This window comes from Chiloscyllium plagiosum, unplaced genomic scaffold (assembly GCF_037043375.1).
Source record: "Chiloscyllium plagiosum isolate Xiang-an unplaced genomic scaffold, Cpla_swu_hap1 HiC_scaffold_28, whole genome shotgun sequence".
NCBI classification, from domain to species: domain Eukaryota; kingdom Metazoa; phylum Chordata; class Chondrichthyes; order Orectolobiformes; family Hemiscylliidae; genus Chiloscyllium; species Chiloscyllium plagiosum.
In genome coordinates this window covers 25647018-25660030 of record NW_028270166.1, presented here as the reverse complement: position 1 = coordinate 25660030, position 13013 = coordinate 25647018, and the positions used below count along the sequence as shown (strand labels likewise).

The 13013-nt window shown below is 41.7% G+C and overlaps 1 long non-coding RNA gene across 2 annotated transcripts; it reads left to right on the top strand.

Annotated features, from left to right (window-relative positions):
- Positions 1 to 862: 862 nt before the first annotated feature.
- On the top strand, positions 863 to 4517 carry LOC122565095 (uncharacterized). 2 transcript variants are annotated; one of them, XR_015751840.1, is made up of 3 exons: positions 863 to 1009; positions 1283 to 1421; positions 2526 to 4517. It is a non-coding gene; the product is annotated as an uncharacterized LOC122565095 (long non-coding RNA). The 2 variants fall into 2 exon arrangements; XR_006316079.2 differs by lacking the exon at positions 863 to 1009 and adding an exon at positions 1033 to 1186.
- The last annotated feature ends 8496 nt before the right edge of the window (positions 4518 to 13013 follow it).

Genomic DNA, 13013 nt, shown 5'->3' with positions numbered 1-13013 from the left:
ACTGCAAAATAGCACATCGACCATCTCTGTCAGAGAGAACCCTCCACAGATTGTTCAAACACACATGCCATCTTCGGTATCCTGCGGACAAGAATCTCTGCCCACTAAAAGCTCAAGAGCCAGCACTGAGGACTATGAGGACTCAAACTCAGAGGCAGCAGAAGCTCTGTCAGAGGTCACTACCAAGGATGAGCCTCCTGTAGTTGCTCTTGGATGGTCTTCACAAAGGAGATGTTCACCTCTGACCAGACCCGCAAAGCAACAGGAATGGAGCCATGGGCAAAGTGATGCTACAGGCCCATCATCATAGGACTGGGGGATAACCTTTGACTCTGAGAGGAAGGAACGTGTTAACCCCTACAAGACCCACACGGAATCACTAATTAATCTCCTCATGGAGCTCATTGAGTATGAGTCCCCTTGGTAACAGGCAATGGCCTGCTAACCTGAACTCTGCTAACCTGAACTCATCACGTGAGCCCTATATAAAGCAGACCCAGTCCCCCTCCTTGCATGGGAATATTTAATTGGCTATAGATGTGTTTTATTGATGGCCATTAATAATTTTTTTAAAAAAAGGAGTCTCTGTGATTTTATTTTGGGGAAGTTGCTCAGTTATGTGTGACAGCACTTCAAGGTATAGAAAAACAAAATAAGGCTAACCCAGCCTAGGACAGATAGTTCCACCCATATGTAGACACTATGTTGATGTTCAACAATAATTGTTGTTCCTTTTCAGTTGGGCTTCTGAGTTATTACAGTGCCCTTCATGGCAAAAGTCAAAATCTGATTGATTGTGGATATTGAGTGAGAACAGAACTGGGCTTGGATATGATGCCGTCACAGTCAAATATCAGCCAAAGTCAGTGACTTAGAGTAAAGAATGAATTGTTGATCAGAGTGCCCCCAAGCTGGATCTGCACCAAGGAAGATGTGGGCGCTTTCAGGAAAAGGGGACGTGAGAATAGAAAAAAATCAGAAAGCAAAAAAGAGGAATTGAAAACCAGAAGTAAAACTTCAATATTAACATCACAAATCTTTATTATAGAATTTTCATGACTGATTTGACTAGTGAGTCCCACTAACATACGGTCATTTGCGTAAGCAGAGCATTCACTTAGGAACACACCCTGAAATCGCAATTACATATCACCGTATAGTAGCTCCTTTTCCTATTATGACTTAGGTATTGAAGGGGAGATTTTGAAATGTGTTGTTCATATTTTAAGATTTTAATCCAAATTTAATGAGATATAATCTATTTTTTGCCCTCTTTTTTTAGAAAGAAAACACGTTATCTTTCTTCTGTATCCGACTGCCGTGCAACATTGAGAGCCACCTCATAACTTTCCCTCGAGTGATTCTTTCCCTTTGTTAATTGTTTGGCTTCCATGTTAATGTCGTTTAATATTCCAGCCAAGGTAAGGAAAATAAGAAAAATGTTGTGAATGCTAAAAATCTAAAATGAAAACAGAAAGTGTTGAAAATACTCAATGGTTCAGGCGGCATGTCTGGACAGGGAAACAGGATTAATACTTCAGAATGACCTTTTCCGTGTGTGTTTACATGTGTATGCTGATTATGTATACATATTGAGTCAGTGTATATGGAGTTCATGTGTGCCATATGTTTCTGCAGTGTGTATGTGCACTTTGCCTACATGTGTGCTGTATATCCGTTGGGTGCTTGTGTGGGTTGGGTACATTGTGTGTGTATTTGCGTGTGGGTAAGCACCATGATGTATGCATGTGTACACTTTCTGGTGGGTTTTGTTTTTGTGCTGCTGGTGTGTGTGTGTCGGGTGGGGGGGGTGGGGGGGGGTGGCGGGAGGATTGTGTGTGTTGGGGGGAGGATTGTGTGTATCTGCGTGTGTGTGTCTGTGTGTGTGTGTGTTTTGCATTCAAACTGATTAGATTTAGTGTCCTATCCACACTTATATTCAGTGTCACAAGTGAAAACTGACTGATCAGGCAAGATACTCTTGGGAATTCAACAACCATTGGTTTTCTGCTTATACTGAAATAAGAAGAATGATTAATGGAAATAGAAAATGATACTGCGAATCGCACTTCGTTAATATCCAGCATTGTAAAAGTGGATATAAAATACAAAATAAAATTTGCCACAGTTCTTAACTGTGGCCTTGACAGTAGCTGAATAGCGTCAGTAAACCTTTCATCTTGCAGTCCGTCATCTTTAACGGAGACCCTCAATTCAATACAGATTCAATGCGACAACAAACATTTCATACTTTGCAGACGAGATGTCAGATTCATAATTTATTTCTTACATAACATTTGCAAATAGCAAAGAGAGTGAGGGGAGATTAATTCCATTTCATACTATGGAAGAGTTTCTCGAAATAAAATCTTCACATTTTAATACAAGGCACTGCTCAGTGAGGGAAACCACTAGCTACTTTTATTACCTGTATTGATTTCTGCTAACTGAATGAATATTTTAAAACTTTAGAACAATAATGTAAATCTCCTTCGGTTACATACTTCATCCTGTTTATTTCCTAGATGAGAGATGTGGTCACACATGTTGCTCTTGAACAAAGAAGATCAGCAGAAAATCTTCCATGACTTTTTAAGTCTATTACTGAAGAAGTTAATCAAGATTAACCATTGTTCATTACTCATTAATCATTGTCATACTTATAAGCATTAATCACAGAAAAATGGAGATTACTAAGTAGAAGTGACTGGCAATAAATAAGATTAGATTTTTTGCAAAGTTATTCAGTTATTTTCATAATTAAAGTTATTGGAACAGGTTAGGATGTACAAGAATTCTGTAAAAAATGGAGAACATTCTTTGCTTCAATAACTACTTTGCATTATTCCAAATGATGCTGCTGTAGACAAGTAGCTGAATAAACCGTATGGATTTGGTTGAGTTTTCAGCATTTAACATTTATTATCAGGGAAAGCACACCAAATTTCAATAGCTAGTTTATTTTCAATTACCTACTCAGATTTATTGCACAAACATACACAAATAATCCATAAGACCATAAGACATGGGAGCAGAAATGAGGTTATTCAGCCCATCGAATCTGCTCTGCTACTCAACCGTGGCCAATAGGCTTTTCACCCCATTTTCCCACTTTCTCCCCATAACCTTTGATCCCCTTGGTAATCAAGAACTTACCTATCTTATCTATCGAACAAATAAGGGCATATGAAGGTATATATGTTATATGTTAGTAGTGTAGGAGATTTGCACACCCTCATGGGGGAATGGTTTCTTATAGAATACACACTTTCCCACATATAGCAATCCTTGAACATAAATGCAGTGAAGGTATATTTAGGATGAAGAGTGCTCAATGGCAGGTCCAGGATGTCCTGTGGTCTGCAATATTTCTTGAGACTTGTGAGAATGGGATAATACATTTCAATAGATTATAATACTGTCAAGTCCATGGCATAGTCGAGAGTGTGTTGCTGGAAAAGAACAAGACGTCAGGCAGCATCTGTGGAGCAGAAGAGGCTTGTGGATCAGGGCTGAGAGATAAATGGGATGGGGGTGAGGTTGGGAGAAGGTAGCTAGGAAAGCGATCAGTAGATGAAGGTGAGGGGGAAGTGACAGGTCAGAGGGGGAAGTGATGAACAGATCCGGAAGGCGGTGCCGAGTTGGAGGATTGGGACTGGGATAATGTGGGGAGAAGGAGAAATGAGGAAACTGTTGAAATCCACATTTATCCCATGTGGTTGCAGGGTCCCAAGGCAGAATATGAGGCATTCTTCCTCCAGGGGTCGGGTGGTAAGGGTTTGGTGGTGGAGGACGCCCAGGACCTGCATGTCTTTGACGAGTGGGAGGGGGAGTTGAAGTGTTTAGACACAGGGCGATGGGGTTGGTGGGTCCGGTTGTCACAGAGATGTTCTCTGAAATGATCCACAAGAAGGTGTCCTGTCTCACCAGGTGCAACAGATGCAGTAGTTGACATTGGTAGAGGTACAAGTAAATTTCTGATGGATGTGGAAGGATCCCTTGGAGCCTTGGATGGAGGTGAGGGGAGTGGTGTGGGCCCAGGTATTGCAGTGGCATGGAAAGGTGCCAGAAGTGGGGTGTGGGTTGGTGGAAGGTGTGGACCTGACGAGGGAGTCAGGGAGGGAATGGTCTTTCTGGAAAGTTGATAGCGCTAGGGAGAGAAATATATCTCTGTGGTGGGGTCCATTTGGAGATGGTGGAAGTGGCGTGGGATGATGCGATGTATGCAGAAGTTGGTGGGGTTGAAGGTGAGGACCAGGGGGTTCTGTCCTTGTTGCATTGGGAAGGGTAGGGTTCAAGGGCAGTGGTGCATGAAGTGGAGGAAATGCGCTGGAGGGCATCATCAACCACGTGGGAAGGGAAGTTGCAATCATGGAAGATGGAGGCCATCTGGGACTTTCTAAGGTGGAATTGGTCATCCTGGGAATAGATGCAGCAGAGGCAGAGGAATTGGTAATAAGGGATGGCATTTTTACAGGAGGTAGGGTGGGAGGAGATGTAGTCTAGGTAGCTGTGTGAGTTGGTGGGCTTGTAGATGTCTGTAGTTAGTCAGTTGCCAGAGACGGTGATGGAGAGGTCCAGGAAGGGGAGGGAGGTGTCTGAGATGGATCCAGGAGGGGCCATCCAACCTCAAATTCACCTGGACCATCTCAGACACTTCCCTTCCCTTCCTGGACCTCTCCATCACCATCTCTGGTGACCGACTAACCACAAACATCTACTACAAGCCCACTGACTCCCACAGCTACCTAGACTACACCTCCTCCCACGCTAACCTCTGTAAAAACTTAACTAAATGTCTTTTAAATGTTGTAACTGTACCCGCATCCACCACTTCCTCTGGAAGTTTATTTCACACATGAGCCACTCTATGTAAAAAAAAATTACCCCTCATGTCTTCTTTAAACCTTTTGCATGTCTTTTTCAAATCTTTCTCTTCTCACTTTAAAAACATGCCCCCTAGCCTTGAAGTCTCCCATCCTAGGGAAAAGATACCTGCATTCATCTTACCTATACACTTCACTATTTTATAAATCTCTCAGGTCACAGCTGAACCTCCTACGCTCCAGTGAAAGAAGTCCCAGCCTATATTGTTAAACTTGAAAGGATGTAGAGAAGCTGTTGCCAAGATGGGAGAGTCTGAATAGGCTGGGGCTTTTTTCCCTGGAGTGTCAGAGGCTGAGAGGTGATCTTATAAGATCATCAGGGGCATGGATAGGATGAATAGCCAAGGTCTTTTTCCGAAGGTAGAGGAGTCCAAAACTAAAGGACATAGGCTTAAAGTGAGAGGGGAAAGACGTTAAAAAAAACCTGAGGTGCAACTTTTTCACGCAGAGAGTGATGTGTTTATGGAACGAGCTGCCAGAGGAAGTGATGGAGGCTACTACGTACAATTATAACATTTAAAAGGCATTGTATGGTATATGAATAGGAAGGGTTTACAGGGATTATGGGACACATCCAGGCAAATGGGACTAGACTCACACAGATGTTCAGTGGTTAGAATTGCTGCCTCAGAGTCCTAGCGACCCAGCTTTGATTCCAGCCTCGGGCATCTGTCTGTGTGGAGTTTGCACGTTCTCCCCATGTCTGTGTGGGTTTCCTCCCACAGTCACAAAGTTGTGCAGGATTGATGGGTTGGCCATGCTAAATTGCTCATAGTGTCCAGGCATGTGCAGGCTGGGTGGGTTGGCCCTGGGAAATGGGGTTGCAGAGATAGAGGTGGATCTGGGTGGGGATGCTCATTCAGCCCATCAGTGCAGACTCGATATATTCACCCATGTGATGTTTCATTATCATGCTTTGTTGACCATTCAAGAACACCTAGGGTATTTTAAATATGATTTAATTCTTGTGATATGGGCAAAGCTAGTCATTTTGCCCATCCCTAATTGTTATATGTTTATTAAATACTTTAGGTGCAGAAATTAATAATCCTAAGATTTCTAATAAATTCTCCCTTTATGTATGTTGCATAGAACTATATAGTACCCTGAACTTGAAATGTAACTCTGTTTTCTCTCCACAGATGCTGCCAGACCTGCTGAATTTCTCCAGCAATTTCTGTTTGTGTGTGTAATAAATCATGCATATCTGATGTCCAAATCTTCCAGGTTAAAGAGACATGTAATTACCAAGCATGAGCTATATAAGGACCAGCAACATTTACTTTTTAAGAAGTAGCAATCATAGACCAAACAGCCTCTTAAACCTGCTCTGCCATGCAACACCATCATGACTGCCTCAGTTCCATCGTTCTGCCTAGTCCCCAATTCCTTTGACTCCTAGAGAGATCAGAAATGTATCTGTCATTGGAGAGCAGGCAGTCATTGCCAAGCCCAGCTATATTGTTAAACCCATGTAGAACAAATATATAAACAATAAAAGTTTGTATGGTCTTACATAATGTGTGTGGCATTTTTACAGCATGGGTGGAGACCTTCACTAGCAAGAAGAGAACCATTAGTTGAGGAAAATTATTCAAGATCCTAGAAATGCTGCTAGGTAGCTTCCTGATTCTTCTTTTCAAACAGAATGATCAGCTCAGACACACAGTGATAACAGGGAGAAAGAGAAGACTGCAGGTGCTGGAGATCAGAGTCAAAAGATGAAGGGCTTATGCTTGAAACGTTGATTCTCCTGCTCCTCGGTTGCTGCCTGACCAGCTGTGCTTTTCCAGCACCACACTCTTCAACACAGTGTTAACAACTCTATTGCCAAATGATTTCAATCTTTCTGTGTGCTATAAACATGAGCAGTCCACTGCCTCCTCAGGTGTAGAAGCTCTGAAAGAAATTCCCATCGAATGCAAATTGTCGTCTCCACCTCTGACACATTATGAATATGTATTTCCAGTGCAGCATAAGAAAGATGAATCTTTTGTAAATGTGGCTAATTGGAAGAACAACAAAACCTAGATCCATTGCAAACTCCAGAAAGGCAGTTGATGATGAAAAATGTCAACACTGTGAAACTGTCAACCTGAACAAAATTGGAAGATCAGGTAATTCAGAATCAAGGACTTGTTGCCATCAATCTGGGTGATAGACTCAGGTGATCAAGTGAGATTGATATGTTGTTTTCAAAAATTTAATCATGAAATGTGAGTGTCAATGAAATAAACAACATTTTTTGCCCATCTCTAGATGCCCTGGAATGTGGTGAAGACATTTGATATATACTATATGGTTCACTAGGCCAATTCAGACTAGTTCCTTGAACTCAGTTCCCAGTAGGGTTGCAGTCACAGACAGGCTAAACCAAGTAAAGATGCCTTAAAAAAAATTAAGAACCTTGTAAAATTTTAGTAGTTGTTTTATTTTGTAAACTGAATTTAAAAAATTGAAATTGCCACATAATTGACCTCATGTTCCCCAAATCACTAATCAATGCTTTTGGATCAAGTATCATAGCACCTAGACTACTGTAACATACATACCTCTCATAGTGTAGGGAGCTATCCTGGGCAGTGGGTATAGGACAAAAGGAACAGGAGTAGGCCATTCAGCCTGTCCAGTCTGCTCCATCATTTGATCATGTCTGATCAAACACTGTGCTGCCTTTTATTCACATTATCCCCATAACTTTTTATGCTGTTGATAATTAGAAATTTATCAACCCTACTTTCAATATTCTTAAACATTGAGTTTCCAGAGCCTCAGAGGTAGAGAATTACAAAGACTCACCACTCTGAGTAAAAATATTTCTCTTTATCTCAGTCCTAAATGGCATCCCCCTTACTACTAATCAGTGCTCACTGACTGTAGACCCCCAACAAGGGAAAACAACTTATCTGCTTCTACTGTTGCCTAGCACCTGATGAAAAAGCAGCACTCAGAAAGCTAGTGTTTTCAAATAAACCCGTTGGACTATAACCTGTTGTCATGTGATTTTGACCTTGTTCAACCCAATCCAACACCGGCACTTCCATATCATGCTTATTTATTGGCAGAGATTCAACATCACATTCTTACACATAATAATGTAGAAAAAGGGGTGGAACAGTAATATCGCAGTGGAATTTCAGAACCTCAGATCATTTTCTTAGGGGCTTATGATAAATCACAAGTCTACACTACACCTCCTCCACACTGACAAGAAAACCCTTATTTATTTTCTTTCGGAGAGAAAACAAAGGATCCAAACGAAGCACTACAAGTTGTTCCTTGGTGAAGGGAGTTGTCTCATCCAATTAGTGGTCATACAGGCAACAGCAGGAAACAACTAAGGTGCATGCAAGGCCACCAAAAGCAAGATTACGATAAACTTATGTAAGAAACTGGTTAGGCTTCAGCTGGAGTGTTGTGTCCACTTCTGGGCATCACACCATAGGAAGAATGTAAAAGCATTGGTGAGAGGGCAGAAGACTTTCTTAAGAATCTTTCTAAGGGTAGACATTTAAGTTGTGAGGGAAGGTTGGAGGAATTGGGATTGTTTTCGCTGGAGAGGAGAGGGCATAGAGGAGATTTGATAAAAATCTTCAAAACTTTGAAAGGTCTGGGTCAGAAATCACATGCATACCAGGTTATGGTCCAACAGGTTTATTTGAAATCACGAGTTTTTGGAGCGCTGCTCCTTCGTCAGGTGAAGTGGCTTCAGTTGGAAGTTGGACTACAACCTGGCGTTGTGTGACTTCCGACCTTGTGCACCCCAGCATCTCCATATCTTAAAAGGTCTGGACAGAGTTGATATGAAGAAAGTTCCTATTCACAAGCAGATTGAGAACCAGAGAGCATAACAGTTTTAAAGAGTTTTGCAAAAGAAGTAAACGTAAAGTGAGAAAATGCTTTATCACACAGCAATTAGTGAGGATATGGAATGCATTGCCTGGAAATGTGGTGGAAGCAGATTCAACTGAAGTATTCCAGTGGAGTTTGATTGTTGATTATTTAAATCGAAACAATGTGCAGATTTACAGGGTTATAGGGAAAAGGCAGGAAATTGACTCTCAATTAAAATGCTGAGAGACCAGTGCAGATACAACAGGCCAAAGGGCCTCATTTTACATGTAATAATTCTGTGTCCATCTTGTCATGAGGTGTTAAAATAAGGACTATTAATTTTCAAATTTCATCATCCAATTTTAAACCAAAGATTTTAATAGTTTGACATGGTTTTTAAAAGGGACAGTTACTTACGTGACCAATGCAATCACCCAAACATACAGTTTAGCCAAGCTTTGTAAAACTAACATGGAATAATCCAAAACATCAGAACCGGTGTTAACGTTTTCAAAATGAAACTGTTCAACCAGTCAGGCATGAAGATGTCTTGTCTCTTACCTTGATTTATACCTTTATGGGAATTTTCATTAGGTGGAGATAAAATCTCACCTACAGTTAGCAAAACTGAGGAGGAAAAGAACTTCTGCAGACTGAATACACAAAGTAAGGTTGGTTTTCAAAGAACTATGTTTTTGGCAGAGCAGAGGAAATGGATTTTTAACTAGAAAACTTGAACCAGATGGAGAAAGTGCTCTCTTTGCCTCTCAAGTAGGACTAGGGTCTAAAAAAGAATTTCATTGCTCCTCCAGGTGCGCTCTGGGTTCTTGAACATGGTGCGGACACAAGGCACGCCGGTCATATGATGGATGTCCAGTGAGTGGCAAATTCTTATAGAGTCATTCAGTCATAGGGGTCTACAGCATGGAAACAGACCCTTCGGCCTAACTGTCCCATGCTACCCAAGTTTCACAATTTGAACTACTCCCATTTGCCTGCGTTCAGTCCATATCCCTCCATATATAACCCATCCATGCATCTTCCTAAATGTTTCTTAAATGATGAAATTGTACTTGCTTCCACCACTACCTCTGGCAGCCGGTTCCAGATACTCACTACCCTCTATTTGAAAAAATTCCCACCTGGACCCTTTTGTATCTCTCCCCTCTCACCTGAAACCAATGTCCTCTAGTTTTAGACTCCCCTACCATGGGGAAAAGCTATCGCTATTGATCTTATCTATGCCTCTCATGAATTTATGTACCTGTATAAGGTCACTCCTCAGTCTCCTCTCAAACGATGCATGGCAAAATGGGATGGAGATATAACATGAAGTTTGCCATTGAATTTGCAGCAGCAATTAAAATGATGAGTTTGAAAATATATAACAAGGAAACCTGTCCAGCTTCATGGCAAAGTGCACTCCACCAAATCCAACATATCTCAGATTCAGCCAAAAGAATGTAAGATTCTGCCCTGAGTCTTTTTGCAACTAACTGGGCAAGTAGAAAAGAGGGGAGCCAATTCACCCCTCCTTCCTTGGTCATACTAACCTGGAAAGCAAACAAGGGGAGTTGATGTTAACCATGCAACATGATGGTCTCCCATTCTCATAGTTGTCGGTCAGATGGCTAGAGCGTGGTGCTAATAATGCCAAGGTCTTGAGTTCAGTTCCTATACTGGCAATGTGCGTGTTTGTTTGGGGCGGTATGGTTGCTCAGTGGTTAGCACTGCTGCCTCACAGCACTGGGACCAGGTTCGATTCCAGCCTCGGGTGACTGTCTGTGGGGAGTTTGCACATTCTCCCTGTGTCTGTGTGGGTTTCCTCCCACAGTACAAAGATGTACAGGTCAGGTGAATTGGCCGTGTTAAATTGCCCATAGTGTTCATGATGTGTAGGTTAATTACATTAGTCAGGGGTAAATGTTGAGTAATAGGGTAGGGGAATGGGTCTGGGTGGGTTTCTCTTCAGAGGGTCAGTGTGGACTTGGGCCAAATGGCTTGTTTCCACACTTTAGGGGTTCTATGATTCTACCGTGTACAACCATAAACTGCAGGAAGTAAACATTGCAAGAAAACCATATTCGTTGAAAGAACTCCAAAAGCTCCTTAAAATGTTTTAACTGGGAAAGAAAATGTATTCCCATTGTTCCAGGCAGTTTACAAGGACAACAACACAGATACATTCTCAGAAGCAACCTGTCAGAAACACTAGTGAGTAACTGGATTTTCAGAGACTGAAATGACATGACCAGTACAGACTCCTACCTTCTTCAAATGGTGACATTTTCTCCTTTAAACAAAGCTTTAACCTAAAATTCATTGACTGTACTTGTGGAAGAGTTAATAAATACACCGAATACTCTATGGTTATGGGAAGCTATGTGGGCCAAAGAGTTTACTGGAGCCATGTCATTACTTAGACCCATCAGGTTAAATGTACAAGAAATTCTTTTGTGTCTTTTAAATGTTAAATGCATTTTTTTCTGAAAGAAGTTTATAACCACTTGGACAATAAAGGAAGGTCAGTGTGGATTTGTTAAGGTAAAATAGGTTTTCACTCACTTGATTGAGCTTTCTTGTTGAGGTACTGGAGAGGGGTAGATAAGAGCATTGTTATTAAATTCCCAAACAAAATTGATAAAGCAACAGATATTTGATTTGTTATCGTAATTTAAGCTCCTTCAATTGAGGCAATAGCAGCATGCATCAACTAACAAAGTATTTGAGATTCTAGTCTGTGTAATTTGAGATTCTAGTCTGTGTAATTTGAGACAGGAAGACTACAAATCCCCAATGTTGTGCAAACTCGAATAAAACATGCTTTTGGACCCTGCTGGAACATTGTGCCTATGTTTGGATAGCACATTTTAGGGAGCACAAGAATGTTTTTGAAGAGGGTATAAGAGAGATTTACTATGGGCTGAATCTTACATTTGTTTGGCTCAGACCAAGTTGCATTGAGTTTTTTTGGAGGGATTTCTGCCCTGAGGCCTAGTGAGATAGCAATGTAGAAAGAACATTAATAACCATTTCCATTCTGCCAACCTAAGTACCAATATCTTATCTCTGACCTCAAACCATCCCTGCTACTGAGGACACCTCTCACTAAGACTCATGCTTTACCACTCTCACTAATCCCTGCCACATCTTCCCTCACTTGATATCACCCAACCCAATCACTGACACCACTAACATAAGCTCTCAGCACCACCTAATCAGTCACTCAGGACACCTTCCCACCTAAACCAAAAGTAACAGCTGTGCCACCCACTTTCATCTCCTTTAATAGCTGGCTCTCACTCATTCCAGGAGGAAAACAGCCCACGGGGCAGAAAGGTTCAAAACAAGTGGAGAACTGTGTGGCATTCACCTTGTCACTGTTTATGTTAACAAAGTCAAGATAGAACTAATATAAACCTCGTAGCTCTAGCTAAGTAGGCTCGGACTAAGCGTGTGTCATGTCAGTAAGCTCAGAGATGCAGTCTGGTCCAGTTCATGAGCTGGGTGCATGTCCATGAGTGCACAGCACCCTTGCTGCAGCATTACAACAAGAGTTTATACTGCTCCCTGTGGCATTGAAATGAAGAAACATCCTATAAGTGGATTGCAATGCCAATGGACATGGTATAACTGTGGCTGCTGCCCGTGGAATGTGTCCAGTGTTCAACATTCAGGACCTTCGGAACAAGCAGCAACCGGAATTTGCCAGTTGCCCCCGTTCCAGTTTCTATGTCGAGTTTTCTCAACATCTCTCTTGCTTGTGAGTTAAATATGATAAAAAGCTGATTATTAACGAGATGAGTTGGGCAGTCAACAATGCGATTAGCAAAGTCTAATCCCTTTTTAATTCACAACTCGACACTGCCTAGCAAGAAAGGAGCTCCTCCTGAAAAACATAAAAGGTGGAGTGAGAGGCTCCTGTGGAGATTGGCTTTACTAGATGCTGGATTATTGGTGCTGGAAGAGCACAGCAGTTCCGGCAGCATCCGAGGAACAGTAAAATCGATGCCTTGGGCAAAAGCCCCCCACTCGCTGAGTTCTGCCACAAATTCTGCTCAGGTTCCACCCAGAGAAAAGAAATTACAGCACTTAAATAATCATGCAATTTGTAGGATTGAGCAAAACTCTCTCTATTTTGAAATACTGGACCAAAATCCTGGACTTTGTAATTAACTTTTAAAAGTAAAAAGGGCAGTTGGGCTATGCAATGGGAACAATACACAGTCACGGGGATAGCTGTCTAGAACCACTGTTCAACCTGAAAATCCAACTCACTCCTCGACTCTAAAG